The following is an 11,694-nucleotide window of genomic DNA, read 5'->3' on the forward strand; positions in this document are numbered from 1 at the left end:
TTTAACTTGAAGGCAGAAGTTTTTCAGTTTAAGCTGTGCTAAAGTTCCTCTGGAGCTGAATTATCAAGAGAATAATCTTAGCTGAGCAAGCCTTTAAAATCTCTTTTCATGGGAAACTGAATACAAGATTGAATAGGCTCAGAGAGTTCTTCACAACCATGTCGGTTTGTAGGGATGTTCTCACACATCCCTGGACTCACCTGAGCTCTGCTCCCTGGAATATTGTCTTGTTTCCTTTCCTGTACATTATGTACACAGAAGTGTTAGTGGAGAGACATGGGTGGTAGTCACTAAATGCCTTGCTTCTGGCCTGTGTTTGTTCCCCTCTTGTGATGCTACTCTGCAGCTGAGAACCTTGCTGTCTGCAGAGTGGAGATTAAGTCTTGATGGATGAAGCACACAGTTTAGATACAGATGAAAGCACCAGGAGGTGGGCCATGATTACCTTTGACAGAAGAAACCAACCAGTCTGCCATTATTACTCTAGCTACAAATCTGGATGGATCCCATCCCTGATGAACATGACTGGTAACAATGGACGTGGAGAAGATTGAGGTACTCAACAACCTTTTTGCCTCAGTCTTCACTGTCAGCCTCTTTTTCCACACCTCTTGAGTGGATGGACCTCAGGCAGGGACTGGGGGAGCAAAGTCCCTCCCATCATAAAAGAAGATCGTTTTCGTGACCACCTGAGGAACCTGAACATGTACATATCTAGGGGACCTGATGAGACATATCTCACAGTCCTGAGGGAACTGGCTGCTGTAGTTGCCAAGACACTCTCCATGATATTTGAAAAGTCATGGCAGTCAGGTGAAGTCCCCAGTGACTGGAAAAAGGGAAACCTTGCACCCATTTCTCAAAAGGGTAGAAAGGAGGAGGACACTGGGAACTACTGACCTGTCAGCCTCACCTCTGTGCCTGGGAAGATCATGGGACAGATCCTCCTAGAAGATATGCTAAGGCACATGGAGGATGGGGAGGTGATTTGACACAGCCAGCACGGCTTCGCCAAGGGCAAGTCTTGCCTAACCAATCTAGTGGCCTGCTGTGATGGAGTGACTACATCAGTGGACAAGGGAAGAGTTATGGATGTCATGTATCTGGACTTCTGTAAGGCCTTTGACATGGTCCCCCACAACATCCTTCTCTGTAAATTGGAGAGGTATGGATTTGATGGATGGACTGACTGTTCAGTAGATAAGGAAATGCTCGGATGGTTGCATTCAGAGGGTAGTGGTCAATGCCTCAGTATCTGGATGGAGATCAGTGGTGAGTGGTGTCTGTCAGGGATCCATACTGGGACAAGTACAGCTTAATATTATCATCAATGACATAGTAGGATTGAGTGCACCCTCAGCAAATTTGCAGATGACACCAAGCTGAGTGGTGTGGTTGACATGCCTGAGTGACAGGATGCTATTCAGAGGGAGCAGGACAAGACTGAGAAGTGGGCCCATGTGAACCTTGTGAGGTTTAACAAGGCCAAGTGCAGGTCCTGCATCTGGGTTGTGGCAACCCTCAGTATCAATACAGGCTGAGGGACTGAGAGCAGCCCTGCAGAGAAGGACTTTGGGATCTTGATGTAAAAAACCCAGACATGACCCAGCAACGTGTGCTTGCAGCCCAGAAAGCCAACTGTGTCCTGGGCTAACAAGAAGCATGGCCAACAAGTCAAGAGAGGTGATTCAACCCCTCTACTACACTTTCTTCAGATACCACCTGGTCTGGAGTCCTCAGCACAGGAAATACATGGACCTGTTGGAGCAGGTTCAGAGAAGAGCCACAAAAATTGTCAGAGTGATGGAACACACCTCCTATGAGGAAAAGCTGAGAGACCTGCTGTTGTTTAGCCTAGAGAAGAGCAGGCTATAGGGAGACATTGTTGTGACCTTTCAGTTCTTAAAAGGAGCTTATAAGAAAGATGGAGACAGACTTTTTAATAGGGGCTGTAGCGACAGGACAAAGCATAATGAATTTCAACTAAAAGAGGGTAGATTCAGACTAGATATAAGGAAGAAATTTTATGATGTGGGTGGCAAAACACTGGAACAGGTTGCCCAGAAAGGTCGTAGATGCATTCAGGGTCAGGTTGGCTGGGGCTCTGAGCAACATTATCTAGCTGAAGATGTCCCTGCTTATTACAGGGGTGTTAGGCTAGCTGACCTTTAATGGTTCCTTCCAATCTAATGTATTCTATAATTCTATGATTCCATCTGACTGCTGAGGATATGGACAACCTTCTGCTAGGTTTGCAGTAGAATTAATAACATAATTAAATGAATTTGCAAAATTAGAAACTTCTAAGTACAGAAAGGCGATTTACGTCTGAAACAAGATATATAAGCAGCAGGAGGCAATATACTTTTTGCTTTCCACCCGTTTTTAAAAATTGTCTTGAATTGACTATTCTTGTTTGTGTTCATGTCATTGTCACTTCTGATCAGAACAACCCAGTACCCACTGAACTTCACCATTCAGCAAAGAAGACATTTTCTACTTTGCTTAATGTTCAAAGCAAGTCTTCTCCCCCACCCCACTCCTTCTCATCCTTTCTATAGACTAACTGCACAGGGTTTCTGGCCATTATGTTGTACATATACATACAAATCTACCAGAGCAATCTTTTCTGGGAACGCTATCTATTGTGATGTGACAAGAGAACCTGGCCCTAGTGGACTGTATTATGTATAAGTTGCCTTCCGGCTTTAAATAATGTTATACATTTTGACTTTCAAGAAGATCTCAGGGATGAATCAGCACCTGACTTTCTTGTGAGGGAGGTGCCTTATGGGTGAAAGCATTGGATGACTGTAGAAGTTCCTAATGGAAGTGCATTAATTTGAGACCTTTGGTCTACTAGGGTGAAGAAGACCTGAAAGTGTGGCAATTTCTGAGAAGTCCTTAAGTGGGTTGTCCTGTTATCTTGGGCCAAGCATCTGCTCTTTTTTCAAACTGTGTCACAAGCCATGTAGATATTCCTGGGGCCTTGGGGTTGGCAGCCAGAACACACTTTGATGAGTCATGAGTGCTTAGCACCTCTGAAAATGAAAAGCCACATGGACAAAGGAGACCATTGATGCAGGGAGTGCAAAAACTCCCTTAGTGTCAGTGTTAAGGTAACTATGTAAAGTGATGACCCTATAAAAGAAATAGGCCTGAAATAGTAACCTCCTTCAATATAATGTAAGCCCCATGAAATCAGTACCAATGGCTCCTCTGATCCTGGCAAGAAGGCTGCCAGTGCTGAGAATGCAGCTTGAATCCCTTGTAACTCCCCCATTTGACTTCATATTCACAATCTTGTGTAGGCAGTTGAGAGACATCTGTGATCCTCATCACAAAAATAGATCTTGTTGATGTTCATCCTTTGCAGGTGTCTTCCAGTGGTCCTGACACTCTTTATAAATTGACTTTTGTAAGACTTTAAGGGAGGTGACCATTTATTTTCAGGACATTGAACCTTTTTGGGAAATTTGATTGGAGGTACCTTCCTTTCACATTGGTGAACTCCTATTATGTTCCTTGAAAGTGGCTGCTCTTATATGACTTCCTTTTCTGCCATGGTTTCCCCTTTAGCTGGTGCTGAAGTTACCTACTAACATCATGTGAGGCTGGGTCCTTAAGCTAGCTGTAGGTAACTGCATGGACCAAGGCAAAACGTAAGGCTGTATGAAATGTGCTAATCTAACACTCATGTTAATGACTCCTTCTTTAAATCACATATAGTCTATACCCTGTGACTTCACATCTGTTCCCATGATATATTCCCATGTGTTTTTTACATATCTCAGCATTCCTGAACCTCACTAACAACAGAAAGCGATGCTGCAGGAGTTAGTTCATCACATAGTATGGGGAAATTGGACTCTCCAGACCCATCTTCTGGAATGGATTGTGGTCACTGTATCAACAGTTATGCTGGAGAAATTAGGGGTTATTTTTTAATCAGGTAACTGCAAAAATGGTTAAAAAAACTTAGTAGTCATAGATTCTCCATTGTTACTCCTGCCTGAATCACAAATGCTTCTGGAGAATTAAAAGGATTGCTGTAAGCCATTCCATGGAGAAGCAACGACCCTTCAACCAAAATGAAATCCTAGCCCCTGATTTATATGTCTATAAAAACATCTGTCGCAATAATCAGCCATAGCTGAAGAATCCCTTCCTGTTATGTTTCTCTTGGTGGTACTCTATGGGGAGCAGCATTTACCAGGCTTTGAAGTATGTTACTGCTTCTGCATTTCATCTCATCTAGATTGCTCCTTAGACCTGCCCTTAAAAGAAAAGCTACTCAAATCTCTTGTTTGATCAATTGGCTATCAGAGCCGATCTTTGCCTACCTTATCTCCAGGCTGCTCCTGAAACTAAGCTCCCTTGCCTCTTCTTGGTGCCTTTTCTTTACAGAAGATCTTTGAAGTTTAAAGTGAAGTTGTAGTAGAGGGTAGGCACTGTGGGAGATGGTCTTCCACCAATCCATGAATGTTTGTCTGCTCTGTGTGCCAGCTAGAAGCCTTTTGGGCAGAAAACGCTTTTATATTTTGAAAATGAAAGTAAGTTGACTATGCTATTAGGAAATGAAAAGGTAGCGCTTGTGGAATGTATATGGTTTTGCAGGTAGATATTGGCAGGGAACGTACAGATAGTGAGACAGTATGCAGAAGACTCTTGGCAGAAGAGGTACATACTTGTAGGTTTTTACTGCCTTTTGTTTAATGGTGATACAGGTCTGGTGTCAGCCTAGCTGTACTGTAAGGATTTTTTATGAAGCTGGAAAACGGGCATCCCGCATAGACTTTTCCTCAAGTCATTAATAGAAGGCAGTTCACAACCGTACAATGTTTCCTGACCTTAGCGTTTCTGTGGTTTGGGGTACAGTGGCATAACTAAAGTACCAGTCTCTTTTTACTCTTAATTCCTGAGAACATCACAGCACAGCTGTTTACCTATAGCTTTTTCTCAGGTTAAAGCAATGCTTTATTTTGTCTAGCAGCAGTTCTCATCAGTATTCAGGAGCAGAATGATACAGTGAAGGAGACAAGGCAGCTTATAACACAGTACCTGTTTCAATGGATTTTGAATTATTAAAGAAATATTTTTATTGTAACTAAGACAATAACATATGCAGCATATCAAGGTCAGTGCATAAGACTGTTGAGGAAAACCAGTAAATGCAGCAGATAACTGATTTATCTCTTGGGAATGTTATTTCACGCACTGACACATTTTCCTTATTAGCATCAATCTATAAGTCTGAGTTCTGTGAAGTGCTCTAATTAAGCTATCATCATGTACTTATTTATGGTGTCCCCAAATGATATTATCAAAATACAATAGTCTATTTTCTCCCTCTGCTCTATAAAATATGCCAAGATCTGAATCTTTATACAAAATAGTGATTTTTGAGAACAAATATTTTCAAGCCTATTTCACACGCATATCTTGGCACACTGTCAAACTCTGAATACCAGCAGTCAGGCAAAGCATATACTCTTGAAAAGTAACAAGTCCCTGTTACTTCTTTTCATCTGGCTATCTGATAAAGCTCCTTTAAAATTAGTATTCAGAATACATGCACGCAGGGCTGGTATAATTTGTCTTTCTGACACACTTAACCCAGCAAGTGGGTTCCTTGGTCTCTTTGATAGAACAGTAAGATTAAAGGTAATTATTTCACTTTCTGTAAGTCTTCGCACAGTGATACAAGAATCACTCCTCATCCCTGCAGTAGGTCGGATTGTGCTTATTTGCTCACTGCAAGTTTGACTTAACACAAGTGGAACGGTGATATGAAAACCACTTGAAAAAATAATGTATTCTTGCCCGTAACTTTAGTTCTGTGATAACCTTTCTATAATTGTATGGTCCTTTTACCAGCCTAAGATTTTCTTTCTCTTAATTGCCTAGGAAAAACTGTCTGTCATTTATTCTACAGTAAATGTGAGAGCAAGAACATCCTTTGCTAAGTGCTGACAGTATGCTCAGCCTCAGTACATACCAGGAGCTATATAGTTTGTAGCCAAAGTAGCAGATAATAGCAGATTCATCTTTTGAAAATTACATTTAAAAAACCTGACACCCTGCATTTAAATACTAGCTGTGGTTTGCTTTGAGTGTGTTAGGTTTCATCAGTAGTGTGAGGCTCAGGAAGTCATTCATTAGTGTTATTTTCAGGCTCACGCTTGTATCTGACTGCAAAGTTGAGTCAGTGTTACTAACTTCTAATGATGCCATCTCCTGGTGAGCAGCGCCTGTGCTACAGTTGTGATCTAGGAGCAGTGCAGAGAAGATGGAAAATAAACAGCAAAATCAACAGGGCTGACAAAACCATGACTGAAGTAGGAGTGTGCACACACTAAGAGTTTTGCCTTGGAATATGAAGCCAGACTCTGTGGTGACACACACTTTATTAACTGTCAGAAAATAACCCATCGGTTTTTGTCAATTGCTGGGGGCAGTTCATTCTTTCTATGCACTTGTATGGTGCCTAGCATGGCAAAATTTCAATCTTGGTCAGGGCTTGTAGGCACTCTACTAACAATATAGCCATGTTTTAAGGGAATGATACTGCTTTGAATTCATGTTCATGGCTTTTAATGTTATTTTTTGCATTGAATCAGTGCACAGATTGCTAATAATGTCTCATCTTTTTCACTCCATTTCTTTGTGCTTTCTCTTTCTTTGCTTGTAGCACCTTCAGTGACTGTGGCACCAAGGCCTGCTCCAGAATTGCCTTCATTCACTGGGCATGTGTGTACACACACCAACGTGCATGCAATAGTGCCAGTTCATTGGCTTGGTAGACTTCTAATCAGCAGCCTTTCTGCAAATACTAGATTAATCTAAATTTTTAATACTTGTAATGAATGGCATCTTTGTCTCCTGCTGAAAGGTACACTGGCTGCATTGGGGCACCTTTGTGTAAAACAGTGAAAAAGGCTCTGTCAATCTCTGTCAATTCAACAACGTAGGGACTGAGTATCTTCCCATGTGATCCTATGGGGGATCAAGTTATGGGTTATTCCTGCCTTCATAATAAACTGAATTTGCTACATTTTTCATTGTGTGTATTTGCATATCTTAAGTGATGCCTACATCTTTTTTTTCCTGGAACTTCTACAAATTTAAATATCCTTTATAAAGTGAAGATGACAAATGGCATGTAACATTCCATTAAGAGTGTCTTTACTGCCAAATACATGATTACGTTTTTCTCTTGTCCCTGTGGGATGTTGTTACTGCTTATACACTGTAATGGGAATTCATGAGCAGATTTTCTGCCCATTGACATTTAGTTCTTTCCATTGTCTTTCTATTAGTTCTAGGTTGCTGTCTCCTCTTGAAGATAGGACCTACAGTCTTTCTAACTAACTAAGCTATTAGCATTAAAGCAGTGATTATGTAACCAGTTTCAGATTGTCTACCTTTGGACTCCCCTTTACCTTTGCTGCGTGTCTGTGCCACATCTCTGTGTCAATGAAGATGATCTAGCTGGAAACTAGGCCAATAAAATCAGAAGAGAAAATTTTGGATGGGTGAGTATATCTGGCTGACAACATGGCTGTGCCTAATACCAGTACAGAGTGGAGGGTGAAATAGATGTCTTTGTGGTATTGTTATCACCTCAAACTACTTGAGAAAGTTGCAGCATTGGGCATATACACACCTGGAATTTGCATTTGCTACCTAGTTTTATCTGCATAGATGATTCCCTGCTGGAGCTGTTGGACTCGAGGTTGGCCTATGTATATTTTAGCAATGATGCCTTACTGTTGAACTTGCATAGCTGTTTTTGGTTAGTATCACTCATGACAGGTATATCACTGAGAGGGTGTGCTCAAAGAGAAGGAGAACACAGTATAGGAATGTACTGAATTGGCTTTTGTCGCACATTATTGCACTGCTGGAGATGTTGTGCTGCACAGCATTTCGGCACAAATCTTTTTTTCCACTGAATTTTTACATGTCCACACAGACAGAGCTGGGGTATAGCCTCTGTGAAGAGCAGTGGAAGGGAAAGACACAGAGGAAGGAGCACACTCTTGTATTTTGTTTCCTCTGAAAGCTGATGTTAAAAGCAATAGGAAATTTCCAGCTGTGTTATCAATGTGCATCTTAAATGTTACTGACTAAATTTAGCAAACCAATGCCAGCATAACAGATAGGAAAACAGACCTCAATTAATTTTCAGCATCACATGGCCTTCATAATCTACCTTAAAAGCTAAAGGCAGTATTTACTGACACTTTGTTTTCCAGCTGGGGTTTCTTCTGTGAACAAGAAACAGCTTTGTTACTGGTGCTGCATCATACAGGTTTGACATGAGGGAACATAATGCTGTGACAGAGAACAAGGCTGATGTGTAAAGCATGGGCCTTGACAAGTCTGTTAATCTTTTTTCAAACTTTTTAGTCCAAGAAACAGTCTTCAGAAGAGTTGATGTACAAAGCAGGTAGGAAGGATCTTTGACACCTATTCTTTTTTTATCCTGGCTCTCTGCTTACTCTGTTTAAAGATGCTCTTGCAAAGATTGTCCTTCCAGCATTGTACCACTTCCTTAAGCTTTAATTAATTTTTTCATGATACTCCTTTCCATGCTTTTTTGGAAAGATGTAATCTTGGTGATACAAAACAAACACAGCTTTCCCCACAAAACTTCCTAGAATTTGACTAGATACTTTCTGTCAGTACAGGAGACAGAACTGTTTGTTTCATTGGTCTATGTATGAGTTTTCCTCTTAATTGAAATCTTTTGAAATGCTTTATAAGTGGGATGAATCACATAAAGCTTTCTGTTTAGTGGGCAGATACAAGCAGCATGTTGAAGAGAAGGGGCAAAAGACATGCTGCTGGTAAGAGATGCAGGATATAATGTGTCATGCCTATAAAGGAAGCTAATGTTCAGCCTAATGTTCAGCATTATTGTGCTGTCTGATGACAGAAAACTCTGTATCAATGGGTTGAAAATGTTTCCCATGGTCCTGCCAGACCCAGTCTTGTGATCTGCTGCCTCACAGGCTGTGTATCTACTTCTGTTCACAAGTCTCTGTGCCTAGTGAAAGGTGACCAGGTATGTCCCAGACAGTGTGTGAAGCACAGAGAAGTGTCTTAGCTGGCAGAAAGAGATCTAAGTCCACAAGGCCAGCTGCCAGGAGGCTCAGCCAGGACAACCTGTCTTCTCTAACTAGTGGGACTATAATGTCGATGCCTTTCTGGCTCTTTGCTTTTGAAACTTTACCCATGCTTCAGTCCTGATGGTACACTCCCAGCATTTCATGCAGATGTTGTCATAGAAATAAGGACTGAACTGAAGCCTGACAGGCTGGTTTATAAATTGTGGTTTTGTAAAGATGTGGTTGGGATGCAACAGATGAAGACAGCTGCTAATGAAAGTTATTGCTGTGCCAGCGTATATACCTGAAGACAAATGCTAGGCCCAACATGCGTAAGGCATCTGCTTGTATTCCAGTGACATATGGCAGCTTCATGCCCTTAACAAGAAGTTACCCTCACAGCAGCATCAGCCAGGTGCAAGGTCAATCAGCCAAATGTGAAGAGAATTACATGTTTTAATGTCTTCTCTGACCAAGAATGTGCCTTGCAATCACAAGGAGTACTCAGGTAATTTTGCAGCATGGAGTATATAGCTGCTCAGTTGTTGTTGTTAAGTCTCCCACACTCCTACATGACTGCTGTAAAAAGGTGAGACAGGCAGTGAATTACAGGTGATGATCTTAGGGTGACCGGTTAGGCCTCCACAAGACACAGCTGTAACCTGCAATTCACAGGGTGCTCAGTACGTAAGCCAGCCTACTGTACTGTGTCACCCTTCCAATAAAAGGAAGCCAAGGTATGAAGTTGCTATATGCTTGCTCAGGCACATGAAATTGAGTGTAATGATCGAGACACAGCCTCACCAGACACACAGTGTCAACGAAAGCCAAATAATGAAACGTGTGAAGGTAGACCTCAGCGACTTCAAATATGCATGATGATGATGATGATGATGATGATAATATTAATAATAATAATAAACAACCCAAAAAAACATAGCTGGATAAACAAATGCAGGAAATTACTTCTGATTCTGTTTTGGCTGGCCAGAGCCTCCCCCCGCCTCCATTTTCTTTAGGTGAAGGAAGACTATTGGCACCTATAGGCAGCATTAACACTCCTCAGGGACAACAGAAATTCATCTTTTCTTGCTAGGAATGAGGTAATCTTGAGAGATAACAGTCAGATATGCAAAGAGCTGAATGAGTGACACTTTCTCAGCACATGGTGCCTGCAAGTTAGTTTTTCAGGTTTGTATGAGGAAACCTTGTGGACTAAATGGCCTATGCAAAATGAGTTGCTTCCTTTAAATAGGCAGGACGTTAAGGGCAGATGGCAACATCACCCTGTGGGGCTGTGCTGGGTGTTGGAGCTCTGGCGGCTCTTGGCTGCAGAGGAGGCAGCCCCCCCCCCCCCCCCCCCCCCCCCAACACTGCTACCCATCTGGGGTCCTTATCAGCGGCATGCCCTGAGGAGTGGTGGAGGCTGGAGTGATTGCAGAGGTGAAGTGGAGAAGGGCAGTCATGGGCTGCACCATTTGTTTTAGTTTTGGAGTCAATTGTGAGGAGTGAACTCTGGGTCCTGTGAAGCATTTGATAGATCTTTCTCTTTGAGGGTATTCGCCCTGCTGCTGCACATAGAGAGGGCACATGCATGAGCTTGTGGCAAGAAATGTCTGTTTTGCTGTGACTGCCATGGCCCATGAGTTAGCGGGAGGCTGGAAAGCAAACATCACTGTTTGCTGTAAACAAACCTTACCAAAGTGCCTGTAATTGCAGTGTTAGAAGGTTGGCCAGGTCTACATGGTAGCAGGGGAGGAAAATAATGCTTTCTTTTATCTGTTCTTGCAAACAGCTGGAGACAGATAAAAGTGGAGACACTTTTAACCTAAGCAAAGATTGTGACTGTGTGCTTTCCTTTGTTCCTCAATGCTTTCTGTTTTCTTCCTTCTTAGTTATATTTTTATTTGCAAATGAGACTATGCATGGGACAGCTTCTGAATGCTGCTTCTTTTTTTTCTGTAACTTAAGGAGATACCTGTTTCTCCTCAAACTCAACTCCTGTGGCTACTTCTACTTCAGAAGTGTACAAGGATAACAGACTCTGCTCTGTTCTGCCTACTCATGGCAACTTCCAGGGCCCTGATGCAAAGACCAGATAAACATCTTCCACAGCTAACCATCACTACGGATGTTTCGCCATAGTATAGTAGTTGTAAAACAGTCATGAAGCAATCATTTTCAGATTTTTCAGTAACAGAATCAATGGCATAAGATAGAAAAGGTATGGTTATCTTAAAAACAAACAAACAAAACCCTTTTATCACTTCTAGGTACACAGGAAAAAACTTTCAAATCCTAGCATTCAGAGTGAGTAATGATTTACACTGACATTAATTAGAATCACTGAGCTAAGTTCCCCATGCAGTGCTTCGAAACTGTAGAAGCTGTACCTTGCTGCTTCTAATTAGATGCCTTGGACTGATGTTTTGGTATAGCAAGAAAATGTTGCTCAGTTAGACTTTTCAATTACTCTAATTCTTCAAGTCATAACAACCCAATAATGTATAGCTCCATCAGGGTGACTCTGGCAGGCACATAGGCTCATCCGCATAAGGAGTTATCCAGATCAGCTTTTTCT

Source organism: Falco punctatus (assembly GCF_963210335.1).
Source record: "Falco punctatus genome assembly, chromosome: Z".
In the NCBI taxonomy this organism is placed as follows: Eukaryota; Metazoa; Chordata; class Aves; order Falconiformes; family Falconidae; genus Falco; species Falco punctatus.